At 45.8% G+C, this 27,247-nt stretch overlaps 1 pseudogene; it reads left to right on the forward strand.

The window, feature by feature from the left end:
• LOC125339001 overlaps positions 1–27,247 on the forward strand; it is a 95,214-nt pseudogene that overhangs the window by 21,822 nt on the left and 46,145 nt on the right.

The following is a 27,247-nucleotide window of genomic DNA, read 5'->3' on the forward strand; positions in this document are numbered from 1 at the left end:
AAAGTCAAGACTTAAATGTATGCGAGTGTGTGTTGCATCGTGAGAACACTCAGGTAAGTTATGCTAACACCTTGAATTTGAAACAGGAAAAGGAAGAAAACAAGGGAGGGGAGGAATAAAAAAAGAAGAAGTAGAGACAAGCCTTTCTGTATTATGTTTATTAGTGCAGAAAGGTCTGGGCTCACAAGAAAACCCCCAAGAGACCCTTTGAGGTTCAGGACCTTCAAGAAAACTGAGGTTGAAATGTCACTAACACCCAGGTGCTTGTGACCTATGCTTGTAATCCCATCTACTCAGGAAGCTGAGATCTGAGAATCAAGGTTCAAAGCCAACCCAATCAGGAAAGTCTATGAGACCCTTATTTCCAGTGAACCAATGAAAAGTTTGAAGTAGAGCTATGGCTCAAATAGTAGAGTGGCAGCATTAAGCACAAAACCATAGGGCCAATACCTAGGTCCAGACTTGAAGTCCTACATCCTCAGGGACAGTGTGCAGGTCCTGAATTCAAGCCCCAGGAGTGGCACACACACAAGATAATGACACTGACAAATTCATGCTTGATCCTATAGTGTATTAATGCATGATATGTCCTTTATTTTGACCTTTTTTTGTACTTGCTTGTGTGTGTTTGTGTGTATGTTTGCCTGTCTGACTGTCTGTCTGTCCTGGGTTAAACTCAGGGCCTGGGCACTATCCTTTTAGCTTTTGTGCCCATAGCAAGCCCTCTACTCCTTGAGACACAGCTCTGCTTCCAGCTTTTGGGGGGTTCACTGGAGGTAAGAATCTCAGGGGCTTTCTTGCCCAGGTTGGCTTCAAACTGCACCACTCAGACATCAGTCTGCTGAGTAGCTAGGATGAAAGGTGTGAGCCACCAGTGCTCAGCTAATCAGTACTATTTATTCTTGTTTTTGTTTTTAAACTGACTTTAGGATTTATGAAAAGGAGAAGGTGTGGGGCAGTTCATATGAGAAGTCCATGGCTGCCTACAATGTCTCTGGATCTGGAAATCTTCTGGGATGGGTAGTAACTGTGGTTTCAAGTCTGTGATGCACCAAGTTGACGCTCTGAGCTCTGAGACTGGGATGGGGTCTCTGGGGTTCATCCTGGGCCCTACAGAGTGGGCAGGGCAGAGCCTTGCTCCCCCCAAATACATAAAATGTGCCCATCTGCTTGCTCTGGGCCTAGGAGACAGGCTTTAGAAGAACACAGGCCTGTCTGAGCTGTTGATTGGCGGCTGGGGTTGGGGCTGGTGTGGAGACTGGCTCATGACTTCCATGAACACTTGCCTGTCTGCCTATAGCAGACTCCAAAAGAAGCATGGTGGCTTATTTGGCTCATCTATTGGGTGCTGAGGTGGGGTGGGGCCGCATTCTCCATTGGAAGCAAATCATTTGAGGCTAATATCCACCCAGCCTGGGGGAACAGGGACAGGAGTCACCAGGGCTGTGTTTCCAGTGATAGAGGGACAGCCCTGAGTGAAAGAAAGCCATGCAAAAGTGCTGGTCCCTGAGTTCAAGTCTGTCATTCTGGTACTCAGGAGACTAAGATCTGAGGATCCCAGTTGAAAGCCAGCCTGAGCAGGAAAGTAACCATTGGACACTTATCTCCAATGAGCCACCAAAAACGTCAGAAGTTGGAGGTGTGGCTCAAGTGGCCAAGTAGTATATATGAGCAAAACATAAAAAATAAAATAAAAAAGCTAGGAGACAGAGTCCAACCTGAGTTTAATACCTATGACTGCCACAAAGAAAGAAGAAAGAAAAGGAAGAAATATCCAAGAATGAAAGCTAGTCCCAGATCAAGGCATGCGTGCATGTTCACACACACACACACACACACACACACACACACACATGCACACACACAGATGTGAATACCAGTTAGCCAGAAGAGAATAAGTTTGAGAAGATCTATTATACAACATGGTGCTAATAATAATAACAATATTGGATATTCTTGAAAACTAAATGATTTTTCATCCTCTCACCTCCCAAAAATCTGTGAGGTCATACACATATATATGCTAATTTGCTTGATTTAGCTACAGTGAATAATAGAAAAGTATTATTGTCGCCTGTCATATTTTTTATTACTCAATTAAAACTCCAAATTAAAAGAAAAAATTATTTCTCTCTGGATTCTGTTTCCTTTGTCCCTGTCCATTAAACTTCTTTTTCATCTGGGCACTGGTGGCTCATGACTATAATCTTGGCCACTCAGAAGGTTGAGATCTGAGGATCATGGTTCAAAGCCATCCCAGGCAGAGAAGTCCCTGAGACTAGCCAATAAACCACCAGTAAACCAGAAGTCGTGCTGTGTTTGGTTCAAAATGTAGAGTGCTAGCCTTGAGCAAAAGAGTTCAGGGATAGATCGTAGGCCCTGAGTTCAAGCCCTATGACCAAAACAAACAAACAAAAAACAAACAAAGTTCTTTCTCTCTTTTTTTTTTTACTCTAGTACCTACCATTTCAGGGCAGGGAACATTCTGGTAGCTACATGTTTTAGTTATCCAAACAATCAGTCAAAAGGAAAAAATAAAACCTGACTTTCTTCTCTTCTTTGGCTTTCTCCATCGTGACAGTTCACTAACTCCTCTAGCTCCAAATCCTCAAAAAGGAACACCCCACCCAAACTCTCAGTATTTTCAGTATTCTGGCCTCAACCTCTTAATCCCCAGGCTCACCTTTCTCTTCTCTGGCCTGGCCTGGCCTGGCCTGGGACTACCTGATCCACTGGATTTTGGTTAGGAATACAGAGAACATAAACATTAGGTGCAATGCTAATTCTCTTTGCTCTTAAGAGACGTGTGTGTGTGTGTGTGTGTGTGTGTGTGTGTGTGTGTGTGTGTGTGTGTACACATTGGATCTGAGGCTTGAACTCAAGGTCGGGGAGCTATCCTTGAGTTTTGGTGCTCAATGCTGATGCTCTACCACTTGAGCTATGGTTCCACTTCTGGCTTTATGGAGATAAGGATCTCAACACACTTTCTTGCCTAGGCCGGCTTTGAACTGTGATCCTCAGATCTCAGCCTCCTGAGTAGCTTGGATTTCAGGCATGAGCCACTGATACCCAGCCTTAAGAGACATCTTCATTTTTTTTGCAGTGCTGAGGAACATCCTCAGGGCTCTGCACTTGCCAGGTAAGGGCGCTTCAACAGAGTGAAACCTCCAACCCCTAAGATCTTTTCTAACATTCTGGAATCTTCACTTTCATGTTTACAAGGATTCCTCCGTCACCCCAGAACGATATGGAAAAAAGTAACAAAAATAAAAAAAATAAATCCAGGCATCGGTTTTATGTTATTCAGTAGAATATGTGAAGAATGAACGGTGTGATTTACAGGCAGGGATAGAAAGAGGAAACTGAGGGAAAGCAAAGAAGTGGTGACATTATCCAAAACAACAAATTTACTCATTGCCTGACTTAAAACACCTGTACAACACCTTATACTTATTATCAACAAAATTAAATTAAAAAAAAATGAAGTCCTGGGGCTTGAACTTAGGGCCTGAGCACTGTCCCTGGCTTCTTTTTCTCAAGGCTAGCACTCACCACTTGAGCCACAGAGTCACTCCTTGGGCAGTGTCCAGATGGTGGAGGTGGTGTAGGGCAAGCTCTTGCCCAGTGGCCTTTCTTGCGATGCTTAAAGCATGGTCCCAGTGGAATGTGGTGGGTGTTTCTTCTTTGAGGAGCCCTGAAGGCAGCAGCCAGGATGGGTTTTAAACATCAGGAGCTGACTGGGAGACAAAGTCGGTATTATGGGCCACTTTACCTTCCCCTGAGTCTGCATCTAGCTTAGTGTACCGCTGGTGGTCAGTCAAGGGTTTCGGCTGTGTTTTCAGTGGGTCTCTAGGTAACCTCCCTTAATTTACCCTAGTTGACCACATGGTGGGCTGCCTTCTGGAGGCCATGCGCCAGGCAGGTTACCACCCCGTTTCTGTTAACCCTTCTGGGAGCATGATTTTGGTAAACCCAAATGGGCTCTTCCGTGTGCACAACCATTTCCCCTGTGGAGAAGGTATTGTCTAGGCTGTGGGTTCCATCGGCCTAGGCCTGGGCTTGAAGCCCGAACCCTCTCCTTTTCCTCAAAGGTAAGGACGGAGGGCAGGATCCCACAGAGGTCAGGCCAAGTGAGGTCATAGGCCCGAGAGAGGTATTTTAACTTTGTGGTATTAATATTAGGGTCTTGGGAAGATGATCCCGGTCCAGCTGGTTCTCAATCTGGGAAAGATTGGTCATTAAAAAGGGAGCGACCCACAAACAGTTCGCTCTATCCCTGCCCGCAGAGCACATAATGCGGCTTTGAGCTGCCTGTGCAGGATGGGGTGGGAGCTGCGGGAGGTGAGGAAAAGGGAGAAGCAATGGGAGGAGAAAATGCAGAAGGCTTTGAAGGTTTAGGGAGGAGGAGCCGAGTCCTCGATGTCCCTGAAGGGACCGGCCACTTCACGTTCAGGAACGTTTGGGCAGAGACAGGCTGCTCCTGTGCCAGGGGGAGAGGGAAAGTTGGGCAGGGCCGGAAGAGAGAAGGGCAAGCAGGAGAGCAAAGGAAGCCCTAAACATAGGGATCTTCCAGCCACCTACCATTGCATTGGCAAAAACCAGCATACATTCCTGGGAAGAGGGTCATCGTGCAAGGCTTAGACAAAATATCATTACAATCTAAATAATTTAGGTATCCAGAAGTCAGTGGAGCTAGGATACTTTGAGTCATTATTTTTTTATTTATTTATTTTACATTCTCAAAGATTTATTTTCAACATTTCCCCTGTACATAGTCAATTTTTTTGAAAATTATAATAGATCACTGAATAAAACCACAATAAGCATTTAGCTATAAGTTTTTTCTTCATTTTTTCAAATTTTTATTATCAAACTGATGTACAGAGAGGTTACAGTTTCATACATTAGGCATGGATTCATTTCTTGTACTGTTTGTTACCTCATCACTCATTCCCCCCTCTCCCCTCCCCCGTTCCCTTTCCCCCCATGAGTTGTTCAGTTCATTTACACCAAACAGTTTTGCAAGTATTGCTTTTGTAGTTGTTTGTATTTTTTATCCTATATACCAGTGTTTACCAGTATACATGGTTTCCAATATACTCAGATAAGATACAGAGATAGTTTAAGTACAACCACAGGAAGGGGATACAAGAGGATCATCAATAATAGAAGGTACAGTTACACATAGCACACTGACAGTAGTTACAACAGTGATATAACAATCGTTTCCATAACATGGAGTTCATTTCACTCAGCATCATCTTATGTATTCATAAGGCTATAGCTATTGGGCTCTTGTGATCCTCTGCTGTGAGTTGCCTAAACCTGTGCTAATTATTCCCTATAAGGGAGACCATAGAGTCCATGTTTCTTTGGGTCTGGCTCACTTCTCTTAGTATAAGTTTTTCCAAGTCCTTCCATTTCCTTCCAAATGGGGCAATGTCATTCTTTCTGATAGAGGCATAAAATTCCATTGTGTATATGTACCACATTTTCCTGATCCATTCGTCTACTGAGGGGCATCTGGGTTGGTTCCATATTCTAGCTATGAAAAATTGTGCTGTGATGAACATTGTTGTGCTGGTGGCTTTAGTGTAATTTTGTTTATGGTCTTTTGGATAGATACCTAAAAGTGGGACTGCTGAGTCATAGGGGAGCGCTATGTTTAGCCTTCGGAGGAATCTCCATACCGCTTTCCAGAGTGGCTGAACCAGTTTTCATTCCCACCAACATTGAAGTAGGGTTCCCTTTTGGCCACATCCCCTCCAACAATAGTTATTATTGGTTTTCTTGATATAAGACATGCTTACTGGGGTGAGATGGACCTCAATGTTGTTTTGATTTGCATTTCTTTTATGGCCAGTGATGTAGAGCACTTTTTCATATGTCTCTTGGCCATTCTCATTTCCTCATCAGAGAAGTCTCTTTTTAAGTCTTTAGCCCACTTGACGAGAGGGGTATTGGTTCTTTGAGGCTTTGTTTTGGAGAAATGTAATTTTTTTTTAGTTTTGCATATATTTTAGACATGAGACCTTTGTCCATTGTATGGCCGGTAAAGATCTTTTCCCAATCTGTGGACTTTCTGTTTATCTTGCAAGCTATATCCTTTGCCCGCAGAAGCTCTGCAGTTTGATGCAGTCCCATTTGTCCAACTTTTCTTTAATTTGTAAACTTTCTTTAATTTGTAGCCTTTCTTGGTCTTTGTTTAGGAAGTTCTGTCCTGTGCCAAGCAGCCCAAGTGTTTCTCCTACTCCTTCCTTTAATGTTTTCAGGGTATTTGTTTTGATTTCGAGATATTTGATCCATTTGGAATGGATTTTGGTGCAGGGTGATATATAAGGATCTAGTTTTAGTTTGTTGCAAGGTGTTGAACCAGTTTTGGCAGCACCATTTGTTAAAGAGGCTATCTTTCTTCCATCCTATTTTTTTTTAGCTCCTTTATCAAAGATCAAGTAGGCATAGTTCTGTGGGTTCATTTCTGGATCTTCAATTCTGTTCCCTTGGTCTTCGGGCCGGTTCTGGGGCCAATACCAAGCTGTTTTTATTACTATAGCTTTATAATACAGCTTGAAGTTTGGTATTGTAATTCCTCCAGCACTGTTCTTTCTGCTTAGGATTGTTTTTGCTATTCTGGGTCTTTTATTGTTCCATATGATTTTCTGGATTTCTTCCTCTATATCATTAAAAAATGGTGTTGGGATATTAATGGGTATTGCATTGAATTTGTAGATAGCCTTTGGCAATATTGCCATTTTGATTATATTAATTCTCCCAATCCAGGAGCTTGGGAGGTTTTTCCATTTCCTTAGTTCTGCCAATGTTCATTTTTCATGTTTTTAAAGTTCTCATCATAGAGGTCTTTCACTTCTTTGGTTAAGGTTATTCCTACATATTTTATGTTTTTTGAGGCTATTGCAAATGGAGTTGCTTTCCTGATTTCAGCCTCGGCATTTAGGTCATTAGCATATAGAAAGGCCATTAATTTTTGATGGTTTATTTTATATCCTGCGATTTTGCCAAAGTTTTGGATCAGCTCTAGTAGCTTGGGAGTAGAGTCTATGGGGTTCTTTAGGTAAAGGATCATGTCATCTGCGAAGAGAAAAAGTTTAACTTCATCTTTTCTATTTGGATCCCCTTTATATTTTCTTCTTGCCTAATTGCTCTGGCTAGGAATTCTAGTACTATGTTGAAGAGAAGGGGAGAGGGTGGACATCCCTGTCTTGCTTCTGATTTTAGAGGGAATGGCTTTAGTTTTTCACCATTTAGAGTTATGCTTGCTATTGGTTTGTCATAAACTGCCTTGATTATATTCAGGAGTGTTCCCTGGAATCCCAGTTTTTCTAGGGCATTTAGCATAAATGGGTGCTGGATTTTATTGAACGCTTTTTTCTGCATTCAGGGATATAACCATGTGGTTTTTTAACTTGCTCTGGTTGATGTGCTGGATTACATTACTTGACTTGTGTATATTGAACCAACTTTGCATCCCTGGGATGAATCCTGTTTGATCATGGTGTATGATTTTTTTGATGACCTGTTGAATTCGATTGGCCAGAATTTTGTTGAGAATTTTTGCATCTATGTTCATCAGGGAAATCGGTCTATAGTTTTCTTTCTTTGATGAGTCCCTGCCTGGTTTTGGGATGAGGGTTATACTGGCTTCATAGACTGTATCTGGTAGTGAACGTCCTCTTTCAATTTCACTGAAGAGTTTGAGAAATATTGGTGTGAGTTCTGTTTTGAAGGCCTTGTAGAATTCTGCTGTGAATCCGTCTGTACCTGGGATTTTCTTGCATGGGAGATCACTTATTGCCTTTTCTATTTCAATGCTGGATATAGGTCTGTTCAGAAGGTTTAAATCTTCATGGTTGAGTTTGGGGATATCAATTTTTTCTAGGAAATCATCCATTTCTTCCAAGTTCTCAAATGTGTTGGCATAAAGATTTGCAAAATAGTTGCTTATTGTGTTTTGAATTTTCGTTGTTTCTGTGGTGATGTTACCTGTTTCATCTCTGATCTTGTTTATTTGAGTGTGCTGCCTTCGTTGTTTGGTCAGGTTTGCTAGGGGTCTGTCTATCTTGTTGAATTTTTCAATGAACCAACTCTTTGCTTTGTTGATCCTTTCGATTGTTTTTTTCTCTAATTGATTTAATTCTGATTTGATTATAATTATTTGCTTCCATCTATTGACTTGGGGTTTGGCTTGTTGTCCTCTTTCGAGGAGATTAAGGTGCTTCCTTAAATTATTGAGTTGCTGTTTCTCAAGTTTTTTGGTGTATGCATTCAGAGATATAAATTTTCCTCTGAGTACTGCCTTTGCTGTGTCCCAAATGAGCTGGGGTACTTTGTGTCCTCATCTTGGTTGAATTCCATAAACATTTCAATTTCTGTTTTATTTTCTTCAATGACCCACTGATGGTTCAGCAGTGTGTTGTTTAGTCTCCATGAATTGTAGGATTTTCTGCGGTGGCTGTTTGAGTTGAGTTCTAATTTTATTCCATTGTGGTCTGAGAGAATGCAGGGAATGGTTTTGATACTTCTGAATTTGTGTAGATTTTCTTTGTGCCCTAAGATGTGATCAATTTTGGAGAATGTTCCATGTGCTGCTGAAAAGAATGTGTATTCTGTTGTTGCTGTGTGGAATATTCTGTAGATGTCGGTTAGGTCTAGTTGGTCTATGCAGTTGTTTAGTTCTGTGGTTTCTTTGTTCAGTTTTTGGCATGTTGATCTGTCCAGAGGTGACAGTGAAGTGTTAAAGTCCCCAACTATCAATGAGTTTGGGTCTATGAGTGTTTTTAGAGTCAGTAGTGTTTGTTTGATGAAGTTGGGTGCTGCTGTATTTAGTGTGTAGATAGTTAGGATGGTTATATCCTCCTGTAGGAGAGATCCCTTTATTAGAATGTAGTAACCTTCTTTGTCTCTTCTTGCCATTTTTAATTTGAAGTCAATTTTGTCTGATACTAGGATTGCAACTTTGGCCTGCTTATGGGGACCATTTGCTTACAGAATCAGTAAGACCACTATACAAACAATTTGTAAAAGAACAGTTAGTACAAGTAACATTGAAATACATGGCTCCTATAGAAATATGAAAAGGTCCATACATGATGGCATAAGGAGGTGTTACACAACTCATAATATTTTTTAAAGAAGAAGAAGTGGGCCAGGAGATATTATTTAGTGCAGCCACTAACATCCAGACATGGCGTTGAGGGTGTCCATTCATCAACCACAGACCTGGGTTGTACTTGTTGGTAAGATTGGCTCCGGACCAGTCCATCAATTGAGAATTCATTCCTGAAATATTGGTTATAAAAGGATGTTCATATCTACACTTTATGGGGTGCAGTTCTCCCGTGGATTCTACAATTTGAGAAGAGTTGATTCAGCGAGGTATCATGAAGGACGAGGTAGAATTAGCATGTACAGGAAACCCAGTAGGCAATGAAGTCATTTGTATATTATATACTTGGCTGTTATCAGGAATCCAAATTCTATGGTTTATGGATTGCATTACAGTACAACCAGGAATATAAATGTTGGAGTCAGTTGTAAAACATAAAGGGGTTCCAATGCCAGAAGCTTCAAAGTCTCCCATTTTAACGTGTTGGACAAAAAGGATCTGGAAATGTACCGTATGCTTATCTGTTGACATGGACGAACACCTCAGCTCCTTCCCAAGTTGCAGGGTGCACAATCGGTGGATCTGGCACGTATGCCCAGTGGGTCAGTGCTTGTACCATTCTGATGAGTTTCCACAATCCAAACACAACACTCAGGTAGCCAGCAGGCATAATTTTCATCCTGTGAAAAAACATCCTTTCTTCGACCCAATGTCAATACTGGATCAGGCCTGTGCCAAGCACTTGTTAAAGGATCTTTCCACTTAACTTGGGCAAAGCTCTTTGCTCTCTCGTTTCCCAGAACCGCTGTGCTGCAGAGTGGCCACTGCAGTCCAAATTTAAAAAATTTGGTACGAATTAAGCATGAGAAAGAATATTAACAGGAGAGAAGGGGTATAATTCCCCCCCCCACCTTTTAATTTAGAAATTTGGTGTTTTAGCAAACTGTTGGCCCATTCAACAATTCCTTGACCTTGAGGATTATAGGGAATTCCTGTAGAGTGAACAATTTGGTAAGATTTGCACAAAGTTTGAAAAGCTTGTCTGACATATCCGGACCATTATCAGTTTTAATATGTTTAGGAAATTCCATAGTAGCAAAGCAGCGTAAGGCATGGGAGATACAATGTTTGCTAGCTTCCCCATTAAGAGGAGTAGCCATAATAAAATTAGAGTAAGTGTCTATGGTAATATGGACAAAGCGCAGCCGTCCAAAAGAGGGAATGTGGATAACATCCATTTGCTAAACATGGTTGGCCACTAAGCCTCGAGGGTTAATGCCATTGGAAGGCACAGGTAGGAAGGTAGTACAGTTGGGACAAGTTTTTACAATTTGACGAGCCTCCTCATGTGTGATATGAAATTGCTGACATAAGGCACGACTGTTTTGATGTTGGGCAGCATGTGATTGCTTTGCTAAGTCAATTTGAGTGAGAAAAATTTGAGTATCCTCATCCATAATAGCATTGCCCTCACTTAATGGTAAGAAGAGGCAAAGTGAAGTAATTTGTTGGAGGGACAATGATGTGAAATTATGCCCATAAAATTGTCCCAAGCAATGGCCCAGGAGTCACAATGAATATAAAGCCATTCTTGCTGTTGTAAAGTATAGGGGATGTAAACAACCTGTGGATCTTGTTTAAGATACTTACAAGATTCCACACGGCACATATAGACTAAGGTGGCTACCAATTCATAATAGGGAGTTAACACTTTTGAAGGAGTAGCAGGCAAGGAAAGCCATGAAAAGTGGTCCCTTCTGCCAGAGGACCACTGTTGGAGAATGAGGTGTAGTTAAAATATATGCCTCACAAGGGGTTGAGTAATCAATATAATTTACATGCTGGGAAGAAATGGCAGAATTTACTATGCTTAAGGCTTTAGCTGCTTCAGTTGTCATTTGTCTGGGAGATGTAGGGTTAGGGTCCCTCTTTAATAGATCAAATGAGGGTTTTAATTCAGCTGTGGATAATTTAAGATAAGAACGAAGCCAATTAATATCTCCCAGAAAATTTTGAAATCATGTAGAGTACACAAAAGAGAAGTTTTAATCTGTAATTTTTGACTAGCAAAATAATAAGGACCTCAAATATGACCAAGAGGGATTTTTATTTTTCTCTGCCTGGGATGGCTTTGAACTGTCCAAGGAGTCTTAGCCATAAAAGCCCTTTTTATTTCCAATTCAAGCAACAGGAGAACAAAAGGAGTAGAGTTTACCTGTAAGTTTTTAAGAATTGACCAACAAATAGTTGCCAGAGTATTGCTGTAACACTTAAAGAACAGCAGACTGAATGAGATCCATGTGCTATTAAATCAAATCATATTATTTAACCTTACCTTACTGGCACGTGAAAGAGAAAACAAATGAATAACAATAAAAGTCTCATCTTTAGTGGATCTGAAGTGGCTGTGTCTTCCATCCCAAATTAGCAGGCCAGCAGGAGAGATGGCTTGCATCTGGATAAGGCTGTAGTAGCATCTCAGAGTTCCCTGGATGGGCTGTCACACCTCCTGCTTGTTGCCTGTAAATTTCTACACAGACTGGTTAAGGGCATTTTTAAACAGATTTTAGAAGGCTTGGGCCTTTAACCATCTTCCTAGTCACAAAATTCACACAGATTGAAGGCCAACCAAGTCTGCTCTCTGTAGCAGCCAGGACAGTTTGTGAGTCATGGAGGAAGAAGACAAGACATCAATGCTACCCCAATGCAACCCTGTGGTCGCCAAACACAACTCTGATGCTTTTAACCTTGGAATAAGTCTCAGTTGCAACTCTGTCATGATAGGCCTGCCATAAACCCAACTCTAATCTTGGGGCAGGCAGAGCCAGGGTAGTAGCCTTTGACAGCCTGGGCCTGTCAAAATCCTCACAGGACTCCTAGATTGCCTGAGCAAACCAGGCAGTTTGGGAGCCGACTGTGGAGGCAGCTTCCTGTGGCCACAGACTGCCACAGTCCACTCAGCTAGCACACATGTCAACCTGCATCCTATAAAGCAAAATGTTAATTTTGTGTCAGGAAAATTTAGGTTAATAGTTACATTTGTGCAGTTGTTCCAAAATGACTCTGGTCCCTTGATCTTAAAAGAGTTTATGAGAGCACAGCGAAAAAAGAAAAAAAATGGAGAAGCAAAATCTTAGTCTATACCAAAGAATTGTCAGGATTAGATATACATTTGACTCTTAGTATAGATAGACATAAAGAATAACACACTGGTTTTATATCACTGTACTTATATCATGTGCTGTATATTAGAACCTTTTGGAGTTTTTCTTAGACATATTTGCTTGCACCCAAACATGATCAGTTTGGGTTTAAAACATGTTTTTGTTTTGTTTTGTTTTGTTTTTAAGTTTTACCAACACATAGACATAGACAGACATACATACAGTCATACAGACAGTGTGCACAAGCTTTGGGGCGCGCTTAGAATTGTTCTTTAATTGGCCATGCAAGTTTTCTGGAATTCCAGTGGCAAATGATATTATTTTGCCTATATTCTAGAACCACGTGGTTAGGATAGTAAACAAAAAAACCTTTTCCAGTAAACCAAAATTTTCACAGATTATCCGAGAAGCCACATTTTGAGAAACCAGTTCCACTCCCATGGGGAGCTTATGGGAGACAGGACATGAACACAGACAGCAAGCTCACAGAAAGACACTTTCATCTTCCAGCATTTGAATTGCAAGGCACCTTTGAAATGCAAGGCCATAGTTACAGAGTTCAGAGTCGGGGCAGGGTTACCAGGAGCTGGAGACCTCAAGTCCCTGCCCACCCTCCAGGAATTTGATATGCCTATCACCTGGGGGATGGGCAGGCTTCCACTCCAACCAATCCTATTGTCGACCATGTGCTCAATGCTAGAGAAAACTTACTATTTAGCCAAACAAGCAGAATTTAACTGAGTCTCCAAACTTAACGTCAATAACAAGAATAGAAAACCGTTCTTTGAGTCTTTCAAAGCAGATGTTAAACAAATATTGGTACCTTTGGAAGCTAGCACCAACCCATCCAATGTTACAGACAGGCAGGCAGAGTTTAGAGGGAGGCAGAAAAAGAGACAGAGAGAACTTCATCTGCCTGAGCGCTCATAGAAGTTAGGTAAGTCCTGTAAAATATTCCAAATATGTAAGATTGGGCTCAAGCTTGAGCAGCTTTAATGAAGCAATTTAGACTGTCCCCCACTTGATGAGCGACCAGCGGAGCTGAACTAGAGATCAGTTGACTCCAAACACCCACAATTGCTGATCCCCTTGACCTAGCCCAGTGGCTTTATGGAAAATGCAAGCTCCGGGCTAATGGTCACTCACCCTGGTTGGGGTTTCAAATCTGTCATTATCGTGGTGGATGGTAGTAAAGTGCTCGGTCAGGAGAAGTTACCTCGGCGGTGTTAGCATTTCCCTAGCTTCAGGTCCCTGCCCCCTGCGAGCAGCCTGCACCTAGGAGATCTGTAAGTCTGCCAGGACTGTCGGTGGCGACTCATCAGTATCTACCTTTAAAGGAGTTCGTTGTTCTGGATGAAGCTGTGATGATAGAGCTATAACTGATTTCAACACATTCTCAACATGGGTCAATCTATCTTTAGTAGGCTCATTGAATGATTTCTCCTCAGAGTCTGAGCCATCTGAGTCGTCCTTAATATCTAGCCCAGTGGGTTCAGATCTTATTAATTTTCTCAGCTCTTCCCGGGCAGCAGCATATGCTCCCGGAGCTGGGCAACTCTCATCAGGTCCCTGTTCAATTTCTCCAGTCGACTGATTGAATTTGATCTGTTCATGTCTAGGATCTACGCAATCTCTGACCAGGTTCCAAAGAGTAAAGGCATCCACTGGGGGTTTTTCAGGGCCTTTTGTGTCATAATGTCCTTGAATCCTTTTTCCTACTTTTTGCCGAACTTCTAAGTTAATGTTCCTTCCTCTGGGAACTAGGGGCATATTTCCTCGATGAAGTGAAAGAAACGTTCCAGTTGCCTTTGCCCCACTTTCACTCCCCAGGCATGAAGCATTCCTTTAAGGGCTTGCACGTACAGCGTGTGACTGTTACTTTGTCCCATTATATTTTACTCCCGATTATATTTTTCCTTACTCTCTTCTGCTCTCTTTCCCAAGTTGTCGTACGTCCTCTTACCTTAGCGGGGGTCCTCTGCCTTCGTCCCAGGTTTTCAGGTCCCTGTTCGGGTGCCACACCTGCCGAGCCAGCCGGCAGCGAAGAGGGAATCCTGATTGAAGGGTCAAGGACTAAAGAAAAAGAAAGATAGATAAGAGAAAAAAGAAGACAAGAGACAAAAGATGGGGTTTGGGAGGTCTGCATCTCAAGACTGTAACTCAAGACTGCAGCCAAGTTTATTCTTACCTTCCAGCTTATATGCAGTTTTGGAACTAGGAAATAGCATAGGGTTGCTAAAATTCAAAAACACAAAGAGGCTTTGAAGTTTGCAACATTTGATTACAGTAAACACAGGATGAGGTTGATTAACATAGGAATGTACTCCAGCGGACATAGCAAGGCGGACATAGCAAAGGACATAACAAAGCAATTTCAGATAGTGGCTGTGAACAAATGTCCTTGCATCTAGCATATCCTGGTGATAACGGCACAGCCAGAGGTCAGAATGAATTTAGCTGCAAGTTTGGCTCCCAACACTCCTCCTTCTTCTTCTGTGCTGGTCCTGGAGCTTGAACTCAGGGCCTGGGCTTTTTTGTCCCTGAGATTTATTTTTTCTGGTCCTGGGCCTTGAACTTAGGACCTGGGCTCTCTCCCTGAGCCTCTCTGTGCTCAAGGCTGGCACTCTACCACTTGAACCACAGCACCACTTCTGGCCATTTCTGTATATGAGATACTGAGGAATTGAACCCATGGCTTCATGCATGCTAGGCAAGCACTCTACCACTAGGCCACATTCCCAACCTGCGCCTGAGATTATTGCTCAAGGTTAGCACTCTTCCACTAGAATCACAGCTCCACTTCCTTTTTTTTTTTTTTAAGATAAGAGTGTCACAGATTTTCCTGCTCATACGGGCTTCAAACCACAATCCTAAGATCTCAGCCTCTTGAGTAGCTAGGATTCCAGGCATGAACCACCCATCCCCAGCCCTTGATCTCTCTTCTGTCCTTCTCCTGGCCTCTACCATAGCGAAAATAGCAGGTTGCTGGGCATGGCTGTTCCTGACACTGGATTTCACCTCTCGCCCTCTGTGTGACTTGGTGAGAACAATTCTACCCTCTTAGAGAGTGAAGACAAAGTGAACCATGATGAAAAGCACCTTATACCTTCCACGCAGCAAGCCTGAGCTGGCAGCTGGGCCAACACAGGCAGGAGAAAAGTCCTGGGTCAGGAAAGTTCATGATGGCTTTCTGCCAAGGTCAGGGATGGACAGGTTGCACCTTGTTGAACCCTCTCCCACTAGGTAAGAAGTGTATGAGAAGAGGCTGGATCTATCTTCTACTTTTAGACTCAGATAAAGAATGGCTTGGCCTCATCCTGTCACAGGCAAGTGACTCAGCCACCCCCTTCCCTGGGGGGCCAAGTGGTTTGTTTAGCTTTGCTTGGAAGATGCTAGGGTTCCAATGGCAACAAGGAACAGAGAGACAGGTGGATGTGGCCTGATCCTTCGTAGCGGCAGAGTCCAAAGGCTGGAGGAAGGAGAAGAAACAGAAAGAGAAGAGAAGGAGGCAGGGGAAGAGGAAAGAGGTAGAGAGAGAGAAGGGGGAAGAACAGGAGGAGGAAGAGGAGGAGGAAGAAGAGGAGGAGGAGGAGGAGGAGGAGGAGGAAAACAAGGAAGAGAAGTGAGAAGAGGAGGAAGAATAGGAAAGTGTGGGGGAGGAGAGGATGGGAAGCAGGCAGAGGAGGAGGAAGAAAGAAGAGAAACAGGAGGAGCAAGAGGAGGAATGGGGAATAGGAGGAAGAGAAGGAGGAAGAGGAAGGGAAGGAGGAAGAGAAGGAAGAGGAGGAGGAAGAAGAGGAGAAGGAAGAAAAGAAGGAGGAAGAGGGGGAGAGGGAAAGAACAGGAAGAGAAAGAGTGGGTCTTAGGAGCAGAAAAAGAAAAGAAAAGAAAGGCACTGAGGCAGTAAGAGAGACAAACTGAGGCAGTAAGAGAGACAAAAGGGAGCCGTGGCTGGGCGTTGGGAGGCTGATGGGCCCCTGGGCATCGGATGCCCTGATGTGTCCAGAGCACAGCCTGGCCTCCCCTCTCAGCCGATTCCATGCTACGTCTGCGTCTCCCTGTGTCTCACCTGGTGTCTTCCTCATCCTCACTCTGGTCATCTCTACATCTTTCTGTCTGTGGTTCTTCCAAAAAGGAGGTGAAGGAGAAAGCCCTGATCAGCAACAGGACAGGACATGCTCTCTCTCTGTGTCTCTTTCTCTCTCCCTCTGTCTCTCTCTGTCTCTCTCTATCTGTCTCTGTCTCTTTCTCACACACACACACAGACACGCGTGCACATGCGCGCACACACACCTATTGGAAAGAAAGCCATTGTCCTTCACAATCGGTTGAGAAGACAGACGCTACAACCTACCTTGTGTAAAAATCAATACAAAATAGACCAAAACCTGAAACTTTAGAACAACTAGAAGAAGAAAAGGTAGAGGAAGCACATGAGACAACGATTCCAATGAGGACTTCAACAGCTCAGAAAATAATAGCCAATACTGGTAAGTGGGACTGCATCAAAGTACAAAAAAAAGTTTCTACATAACAAAAAAACAAAACCGAATCCAAAATAAAAAAACCAACAACACCCCACACTGCCAGGTGCCAGTGGCTCCCGCCTGCCGTCCTAGCTACTTAGGAAGCCGAGGTCTGAGGACGGAGGTTCCAGGCCAGTGTGGTAGGAAAGTGGACCTGGTTCTGATTTTACTGGTGACGATGGCTTTTTTGTGTGCAGTGTGTCCTGCATGAGCGATGGCGCCGTTGGAGGCCCTGTGCTGTTGCACCTGCCACACACGGCCCACTAAAGCGACAAAAGACTAGACATCAGTAGGATGAGCCTGCATTGTGTGGGGTCCCCCAAATGCACATGCCAATTCTAACTAAAATGATAGGTTGGTTCAAACAGATACTATGTGGCAGGTTGTAACTCCATTGGCCACCTGCATGTGACTTGACATGACTATGCAGTTTCTCTGTAAGTGTTGTAACCTCATTGGCCACCTGCGTGTAGCCAGGCTTGACCATGTGGTATTTGCCTTTATAAACCCCAATTTGAGGGTCACTCAGGGTCATGGTGGCAGCTCTGGAGTCTGCACTGTGTCCCTGGCCGGTCAATTTGCTTTTTGCTTCCACAATAAATCCATCTTTTTGCTTGAGACTGTCTCTGAGTGGTGGACTCTTGGAGGGACGTGGACTCCCCTCCCTTGAACCTCGTAACAGTTACCTTGGCCATGTTTTGTGGCTGTGTCTGGCCAGGGGTAGCCATGTCAAACCTGTGGCTCTAACCCACTCTGAGATGATGCCTGGGCTCTTAACCTGCCTGCATTTGCCATCCTCCACCTGCAAAGCATAGGAGATGGCAAAATCTCTCACAGAATGGGAGCCCTGGGAGAGGTACTGTGTGAAGCACTTTATCCTCTAGTTCCATAAAGCTTGGGGCCCAGGTTCACTGCCACTCGCCAGCATAGCGGGGAGCAAGGTTCTGGGGTCAGGAATCCACCAAGGTTAGACAAGGTCATCTCTCACCCTTTCACAGATGGCTGCTTCTTGTTTGCCTTCCTATGGATCATCAAGCTACAACTCAGCTGCCCCAGCTTTGCTGAACACTGCTTGAAGATTCTGCGTGTCGACTCCCCACCCCCGTTCCTCACCGCACTCTCACTGCTTTTAGTGAGCTGGTATTGGGGCTTGAACTCAGGGCCTCGGTGCTGTCCCTGAGCTCTTTCACTCAAGGCCGGTGTGCTGCTACTTGAGCCACCGCGCCACTTCTGGTTTTTTGGTGGTTCGTTGGAGATCAGAGTCTCATGGATTTTTTCCTTGTCCAGGCTGGCTTCCTACTCCATCCTCAGATCTCAGCTTCCTGAGAAGCTGGGATTATAAGCGTGAGTGCCAGTGCCCAACTAGCACTGGGGATTTGAATTCAGGACCTCATATGTATACTGGACTGCTCTGCCCTGTGCGCCACTCTGCAGTGGTGGTTTTGAGATAAGAGCCTCGCTGTGCCTCAGCCCGTCTGGACTGTGCTCCTCCTGTTTATGATTCTGTCCCCAGCAGGGCACCTGAGGCTCTGCTGCCAGGAAGGGAGTGGGCTGGTCACCGCACAGTTCCCTCCTGCTACCCCCCACTTTCTTGAGTGCTCTTCTGCTGTGTTAGGACAAAAGCCCTCAGAAGGGTCAAGAGCCAGGTGCACCTCTGTCCATTGAGAACTCAGCCTGGGATGCACTAGTCTCCAAGAACATCGACAGAGGCACAGCATGGTCCCTGTGCTTCGGGGGCTTAGGGTCAGAGAGAGGGTGTGGGAGAGGGAGAGACAGTCAGACAGACAGACACAGAGACATAGAGACAGAGGTAAAGAAACACAGCAACAGAGACAGACAGACAGATACAGACACACAGAGAGACTGGCATAGAGTCAGAGACACAGATACAGAAAAACAGGAACAGAAAGACAGGGGGAGACACAGACAGAAAGAGACAAAGAAACAGAGAGAGACAGACAGACAGAATCAAAGAGACAGAGATGCAGAGACAGAGAGACAAACATAAATAGAGTGATAGACACAGAGAAACAGAAGGAGACAGACATAGACAGAGAAACAGAAAACAAAGAGACAGAGATAGACAGAGAGACAAAGAAACAGACAGACACAGAGAGACAGACAGAGAGAGACAGATGGAGACACAGAGAGACAGAGAAGCAAAGAAAACAGAGAGAGGAAGTGAGAACTTCTCCCCTGCAGACACCAGGCAGGCAGGGGGACCCCCTCCTCTCCAGCAGAAGTCAGAGCCCTCAGAGGCCAGAGGCCCCCACACCTGCCGGGCTGCCTCAGTGTCCCCTCTGGCCACCCTCTACCGGTGGGCCTCAGAACTCCTGAACTCCATTCCTCCACCCAGAGGCAGCAGGCAGGCCCTGAGGAGAGGCCTGTGGGCCTTCAGGAGGCCTGGGGGTGGGGTGGGGGTGTGTGGGGAGGATGGGAGCCAAGGCCCAAGATGCTTGTACACACACCCCCCCACACACCCACACACCCCTGGATCCCACACAAACAACCACCTCTGCAAGCTCAACCAATGTCAACACAACTTTAGCATAGTAAAGTGGGTGCCTGTACTACAGGAGTTCTCACCCAGGCTTGGACATACACCCACACATGCAGACTCTCCCACCCAAGCAGACACCATGTGGGCACACACATTCACACACACACTCGCAATCCCCTGCCAAAGTGATTTCTAGGGCTGAGTGGGGAGCAGCCCTGCTGGGTTGGCTGGGCAAGATGGGGAGCAGCCCTCCCCCTTCCCCTGAGCTGGCACTTGGGGACAAGGGAGGGGAGGGGAGAGGAAGGAAAGGGAAGGCGTGGCCTCACTGGGTGGGGAGACAGGATCAGAATAAAAGGGCAAATGCAAGCTTGGGACCAGGTGGATGGCTCTCAACCCAAGATCATGGAGCTCAGCGTCCTCCTGGTCCTCCCGCTCCTCACCGGCTTCCTCTTCTTCCTGCTCAGGGCCCGCCCGGAGGCCCGGGGCCGCCTCCCTCCAGGGCCCTGGCCTCTGCCCTTGCTGGGGAACGTTCTGCAAATGGACAGACATGGGCTCCTCAAATCTTTCCTGCAGGTGAGACAAGGGTGGAGGGAGCCTGGGGAGATGGGGTGCAGGTGGGGCTGGGGTCCCCCACTCGATAGTAAGGGAAGTAAGCATGATGGATGGTAGGTCGATTGTCAGGAGCAATCACGCTCCTTTGGAAAGTTCTGGGGGCTGGGGTTGGTGTCCCCAGAAGGGTCGACAGGGTATAGATTTGCATTCTCCTCAATCACCCTCTGCCTTGGGTATGTGTCCTGCAAGAGAGAAACAAAACAAAACAGTAAGTAACAGCCAAATCGGGTTTTGTTTTGTTCAACAAGGGCAAGCAAAGCCTGGCAAAGTCTGGTGCCAGGGCTGAGGGGAGGGGAAAGGAATGGGGGGAAGGTCGGGGAAGGGAAGGGAGGGCCGGGGAAGAAGAGGTGGGTGAGCTGCCTTTCAATAAAAACCCTATGAACTGAGCGGGTGCAGAGTAAAGCCCAGAAGATCCATTCCACTTTTCTTGTGTCCTTCGTGCAATGCCAAGTATAAAACTCGGCCTTGCTCATGCCAGGCAAGTGCTCTCTTCCTGAGCTTTGGATTTTGTTGTTGTTGGTTGTGGGACTTGAACTCAGGGCCTGGGTGCTGTCCCTGCGCTCTTCAGCTCAAGGCTAGCGCTCTACCACAGGAGCCACGGCGCCACTTCCTGAGCTTTGGATTTTTACTTTATTTTATTTTTTCTTTAATGAAACAGAGTCAACCCTGAGCTGATGTCCCTCCTGTTTTTGCCTCCTGAGGGCTGGGATTACGGGAGTGTGTCACCATGCTTGGCTTCCCCCATGTTTTCAACACGTGCTGTTTAGCTTATTGGAGAAGCCAAGAGGATATCCTGCTATTAGAACACAAGGGTCTGCAAAGGTTTCTGTGAGAGATTGAACTGAAAGCCAGGCGCCAGTGGCTCACATCTGTCATTCTAGCTACTCAGGAGGCTGAGATCAAGAGGATCACGGTTCAAAGCCAGACTGGGCAGGAAGGTCCCTGAGACGCATCTCTAACCAACCACCAGAAAACCAGAAGTAGTAGTGTGGCTCTAAGTGGTAAAGCCAGCGCTAGCTTTGAACAAAAGAACTCAGGGATAGCTAGCGCCCAGGTCCTGAGTTCAAGCCCCAGGCCTTGGCCTAACCAACACTGACGCACATGGGAAGAAGCAGGGTGGCCTCACTGGGCAGGCTAGATGATGTCTCATAGTGTCTTCATCTATTTCCTGGGGATGTCACAAAATACTCGAGGCTGAGAACTTAACAAAGTCAAGAGGTTTACAACTAACAACTGTTTTTGGCAGCTGATTGTCCCAAAGTCAGGCTGGCTTTGAACTGTGATCCTCCAGATCTCAGCCTCCAGAGTAGCTAAGATTACAGGAGTGAGCCTCTGGCACCCAGCAACCATGCTGGACTTTTAGATGTTTGTATTGATGCTGGAATGAATCGAACTCATGGGAGGGCAGGCATGTACCCTCCCTGTGGTAAGGACATGAATTCTGGGGTCTCTGACTGGAAACAGATGCATATTTTCCTATGGAAGCATAAAAGAAATACAGTAATGAAACTCTGATGGTATCAGCAACCCAATGCGTGAATCATAGAGTCCAGCTTGATAAACATAATGAGTTATGCAGCCTATGGTCAGGTGGAGAAGATGGGCATTGGCCTGAAGTTGCCTTGCACTGGCTGAAATGTCACCAAAGAAACAGGGAAAACCGGCGAGATCATGGTGATCACGCCTGGCATCCTAGCTACTCGGGAGGCTGAGATCTAGAGGATGGCGGTTCAAAGCCAACCCGGCTGGATGGGCAAGACTGCAAGACTCTCATCTCCAATGAACCAAGTGAAAAAATACTGCAAGTGGAGCTGTGGCTCAAGTGCTAGAGAGCTAGCCTGGAGCATAAAAGCTTAGGGACAGTGTCCAGGTCCTGAGTTCAAGCCCCAGGCCTGGTGTGCCCATGTGTGCACGCACACACACACATTGGTGAAAATCCAGATACAGAGTGCCAACCAGTGCAGAGTGCAGAAGTAACTACACACTCCAGTAACCAACAGCCTCACACAAAATCCGATGGGAAAAATAAAGGCGTTAGCTCCTCGAGTGAGTGCTGGGATTGTAGATCTGCACTACCAGGTCTGGCTTATTGCTATGGTTATTTGAGTCAAAAGCGTACTGAAGTTGAACATCACCCTGAACACCACACAGCCGGATGAGATCATAACAAACTGAACATTCAGACCAAAGACTAGAGCCCATTCCAGGCAACCTGCCACCTCCCATATTCTAGCCATTATCCTGATGCTGGGTGTTAGTTTCATCTGGGTGTGAACTTCCTGTGAAGAGCACCAAAGGCAAACCAAACCTGGCTTTTATGTCTAGCTGCTTCCACGCCCGTGTTCTGGCTGCGAGTTTCATCATGTTGTTTGTGATAGCCATAGAATAATCTTTTTCATTGCTGTGTAACATTCTGTCAGAGGGATCAATAACTGTTGATCTTATATTTACTTTCCTTCTATATTTATTTTTTATGGTTTTTCTTGGTGGTACTGGGGTTTGAAACTCAGAGACTCATGCTTTGCTGTGCAGGAAACTCTACAATCCAACTCTTTTTTGTTTTACTTTGCCATTACTTTTTCTTTTTTTCCATTTGTCAATCATGGGGCTTGAACTCAGGGCCTGGGCACTGTCCCTGAGCTTTCCTGCTCAAGGCTAGCATTTTCCTACTTTGAGCCACAGCACCACTTCTGGTTTTCTGGTGGTTCATTGGAGAGAAGAGTCTCACAGACTTTCCTGCCAGGGCTGGCTTTGAACCGTGATCCTCAGATCTCAGCCTCCTGAGTTGCTGGGATTATGGGCATGGGCCATGGGCCGGTGCCCCTCTGCATCTTATGGTTTGAACAGTGTCACAGGGAGTTGACGGCAACTCTTGTCCTTTCTTTTTTTGGTACTGGGGATTGAACCCAGGACGTTGTACTTGCTAGGGAAGCACTTTTCCACTGAGCTACATCCCAGCCCTGATGGCAATTCTTGTCTCTCTGCCTTGGCAGCTTCGAGAGCAGTATGGGGACGTGTTCACCGTGTACCTGGGACGGAGGCCGGTGGTTATGCTTTGCGGGGTGGACACCATCCAGGAGGCCCTGGTGGACCAGGCCGAGGTGTTCTCTGGCCGAGGGACGATCACCAGCGTCCAGCCAGTCTTCCAGGACTATGGTGAGGGCCTGCGGGTTGGAGAGGGGCAGGTGGGAAAGGGAGGGGAGGCCGGGTCTCCTTGGATCTTTTTCCTGTAACACCTGCCTCACGACCCCCCCCCCCCCAGGTGTGGTATTTGCCAATGGTGACCGCTGGAAGATCCTTCGGCGGTTCTCGCTGGCCACCATGAGGGATTTTGGGATGGGGAAGCGGAGTGTGGAGGAGCGGATCCAGGAGGAGGCGCAGTGTTTGGTGGAGGAGCTGCGGAAAGCCAGTGGTGAGGCTTAGGGCCCCCAGGGGCAGGGGGAAGGGACGGGCTGGGGAAGGGGGGAAGCAATCGAGAGACAGAGACCTCCACGTGGGCACGGAGCTGAGGATGGAGACAAGAACGAGAGATAGACAGATATCCAGGGAAAGAAGCATGATGACTGATTATTGATGACTATGTTCAGGAATAACTCAAGAACTGGGTGCCAGTGGCTCAAGCTCTGTCATCCTAGTTATTCAGGAGGTTGAGAGCTGAGGATTGCGGTTCAAAGCCAGCCGAGGCAATCAAGGCTGTGAGACTCTTATCTCCAATGAACTACCAGAAAACTGGAAGTGGTGCTGTGGCTCAAAGGGCCTTGAGCAAAAGAGACTCAGGGACAGTGTCCAGGACCTGAGTTCAAGCCCCACAACCAACAACAACCAAAAAACAGAGATGAGGCATAGTTCAGTTGACAGAGTTCCAGCAGTGAGCAATAAAGCCAAGGGGTGGTGAGAGGCCTTGAGTTCAAGTCCTAACAGGAATGTGTGCATGCACTTGCACATGCACGTGAATACACACAAAGAACCAGAGGGGCACAGGCAGAGACACCAGAGAGGAGAGACAGAGACGTTTCTGATCATTCAGTTCTGAGTAATGCAGGAGAGCTGCACAGAGAGGAGGAAGCCTGACCCCTGGGCTCCTGTGCCCCCCATTCTCTCCCAGGGGAGCTTGTGGACCCCACCTTACTCTTCCAGTCCATCACGGCCAACATCATCTGCTCCATTGTCTTTGGAGAACGATTTGACTACAAAGATAGCAACTTCCTGCACCTCCTGAACATGTTCTATAAGACCTTTGCGCTCATCAGCTCCTTCTACAACCAGGTGCTGGGAGGGAGGGACTGTGCAGGATGGGGAGGGAAAAGGAGGATGGGCTTTGGAGGCTCCAAAGGAAAGGAAGATGTGCAGAGACCACAGGGGGAGACAGACAGCCTGAGATCTGGATTGAGGGAGAGATGGTGAATGGGGGAGGTAAAGGAACAAAGGAGGGAAGAAATAAATGGAGGGAGGGAGGAAGGAAGGTAGAAAGGAAGGAAGGAAGGTGGAAAGGAAGGAAAAAGGGGGCTGGGAATATGGCCTAGTGGCAAGAGTGCTTGCCTCTTGTACATGAAGCCCTGGGTTCGATTCCCCAGCACCACATATATAGAAAACAACCAGAAGTGGCGCTGTGGCTCAAGTGACAGAGTGCTAGCCTTGAGCAAAAAGAAGCCAGGGACAGTGGATCAGGCCCTGGGTCCAAGCCCAGGACTGGCCAAAAAAAAAAGAACAAGGAAGGAAAGAAGGAAGGAGGAAAGGAAGGAAGGAAGAAGAAGGAAAGAGGAAAGTAAAGAAGAAAGAGAGGGAGGCAGGAAAGACTGAAGTAAAAGGGCAGAAGGTGGAAAGGAAGTAAAGAAGGAAGGAAGAAAGGAAAGAAGGAAGGTGGAAAGAAGGAAGGCAGGATGGAAAGAAGGAAGCCAAAGCAGAGAGTCAGAGAGATGACAAGAGAATGAGTGCTTGGGAGAGAAAGGAAAGGAGAAGATAATCAAAAGTTAAGCATAGAAAGACAAGACAGAACAGAGGTAAATTCTGCAAGACAATTCAGAAGTGTGTGTGTGTGTGTATGTGTATGTGTGCACGCATGCATGTATAAAAAGAAAAAGGAGAGAGAGAGAGAGAGAGAGAGAGAGAGAGAGAGAGAGAGGAGGCTTCCCCATGAGGGTCCCTCCCTGCCCCGACCCCCAGTGGAGCTCCTGGCTGTGGCTCTGGCAGGTCTTTGAGCTTTTCTCAGATGTCATGAAGCACTTCCCTGGGAAACACAGAGACATCTTCAGGAACTTTCAGGAAATCAACGCTTTCATTGCCCAGCGTGTGGAGATGCACCGGGCAACCCTGGACCCCAGCAACCCGAGAGACTTCATCGACACCTACCTCCTGCGAATGGAAAAAGTGGGTGCCACAGGGGGAAGGGGCAGAGAGGAGAGGAAGCAGGCAAGGAGCAGAGAGTGGGCAGGATAGGGATAGGGAGATAAGGAAGGGACAGAAGGATGAATCTGGACATCCATTATCCACTCATCCACTCACTGATCCATCAACATCCCCACCCATCCATCACCCCCTACCCAATGCCCATCTACTCATTCATCATCCATGCGATCCACTGGCTCACACCTATAATCCTAGGTACTCAGAAGGCTGAGATCTGAGGATCACAGTTTGAAGCCAGCCTGAGCAGAAAAGTTCATGTGACTCTTATCTCCAAAACACTACTCAGAAAAAGACAGAAGTAGTACTGTGGCCCAAGTAGTAGAGTGCTAGCCTTGAACTCAAAGGCTTAGAGACAGCGCCCAGGCCCTTAGTTCAAGCTCCAGGACAAGCAAAAACTAACGAAAAACCAGATTTTTCTTCAAAGTTACATATATTAACTTAATAAAGTTTTTCTTCAAAGTTATTCTTTTTTTTCTTTTTTTCAAATTTTTATTATCAAACTGATGTACAGAGAGGTTACAGTTTCATATGTTAGGCATTGGATACATTTCTTGTACTGTTTGTTACCTTGTCCCTCATACCCCCCTACCTCCCCCCCTTTCCTTCCACTTTATCCATCCACTTATCCACCTATTCATCCATCCATCCATTTATCTACTCAACCACTCATTTATCCATTAATGCACCCACCAATCTGACCATCCATTCATCTACCAAACATCTGTCTATTCACTCATCATCCATCCATTTATTCACCCGTCCATTCACTTATCCACCTGCCCATCTATCCATTCACCCACCCATCCATACACCCACTTATCCATCCATTAACTTATCCATCCATCCATCTATCTATTCATCCACCCACCCACCTACCTATATATCCATTTATCCATCCATTCATTCATTTGCCCACCTATCAATACATTCCTCTACACATCTATCCATCATCCATCCATCAATCCATCCATCCATCCAGAGAAGGGAACTGTCAAAGGAAGATGTACAGGGTAAGGCAAAAAAAAACCCACCAGGAAAAAAATGACTCACAGATGCAGAAAGAGACTGGGAAACAAAAACTGAGAAACAAGGGAGTATGGAGTGGTAAGAGGGAGAAAATGGGTAACAATGTTTGAAAAGAAATGTACTCATGACCTTACTTATGTAAATAACCCCCTGTTCATTACCTTTACTATATATAATATATATGTATATATAAGCACACACACACACACACACACACACACACACACACACACACACACACCATACTAAAAAACAGAAGAGAGGGAAGAGAGAGCCACAGACAGAATTGAATGGTTGGATATGTTCAGGACAAAGAAATGCAAACTGGGTGAAATAGCATGAGACCCTAAAACAGGGAGGGACCCAGAGACGCTGTGCACCTTCCTGCAGTGAGGTCTCAATCTCTCCTGACCTCCCCTTCTCCTCTCTCCCACTAAAAAGGAGAAGTCAGACCCCCACTCTGAGTTCCACCACAAGAACCTCACCTTGCTCTCACTCTTCTTTGCGGGCACCGAGACTACTAGCACCACCCTGCGTTATGGCCTCCTCATCCTGATGAAGTACCCCCACATCGCAGGTAGGGCAGCTGCCCACCAAGGCCTGAGGAACCCCTGCGGGCTGCAGAGGTGGGCTAGGGGTGAGAGAAAAGATACTTGCCTCTTATTTCAGCATCTCTGCGGGCTATGTCAACTAAGCCTATCCTTCGGTGGACAAAGGAAGAATTGTGATTCCTTCTTCCACTCTTGTCCCATTGCTTAAAGATTGAACTATCCACCCATCAATCTATCCACCCACCCACCCACCTATCCATCCATCCATCCACCCATCCGTCCATCCATCCATCGATATGTACACATATCCATCTGCCCATCTGTCCACCCGTCCATGT

Source organism: Perognathus longimembris, chromosome 20 (genome assembly GCF_023159225.1).
Source record: "Perognathus longimembris pacificus isolate PPM17 chromosome 20, ASM2315922v1, whole genome shotgun sequence".
Classification (NCBI taxonomy): Eukaryota; Metazoa; Chordata; class Mammalia; order Rodentia; family Heteromyidae; genus Perognathus; species Perognathus longimembris.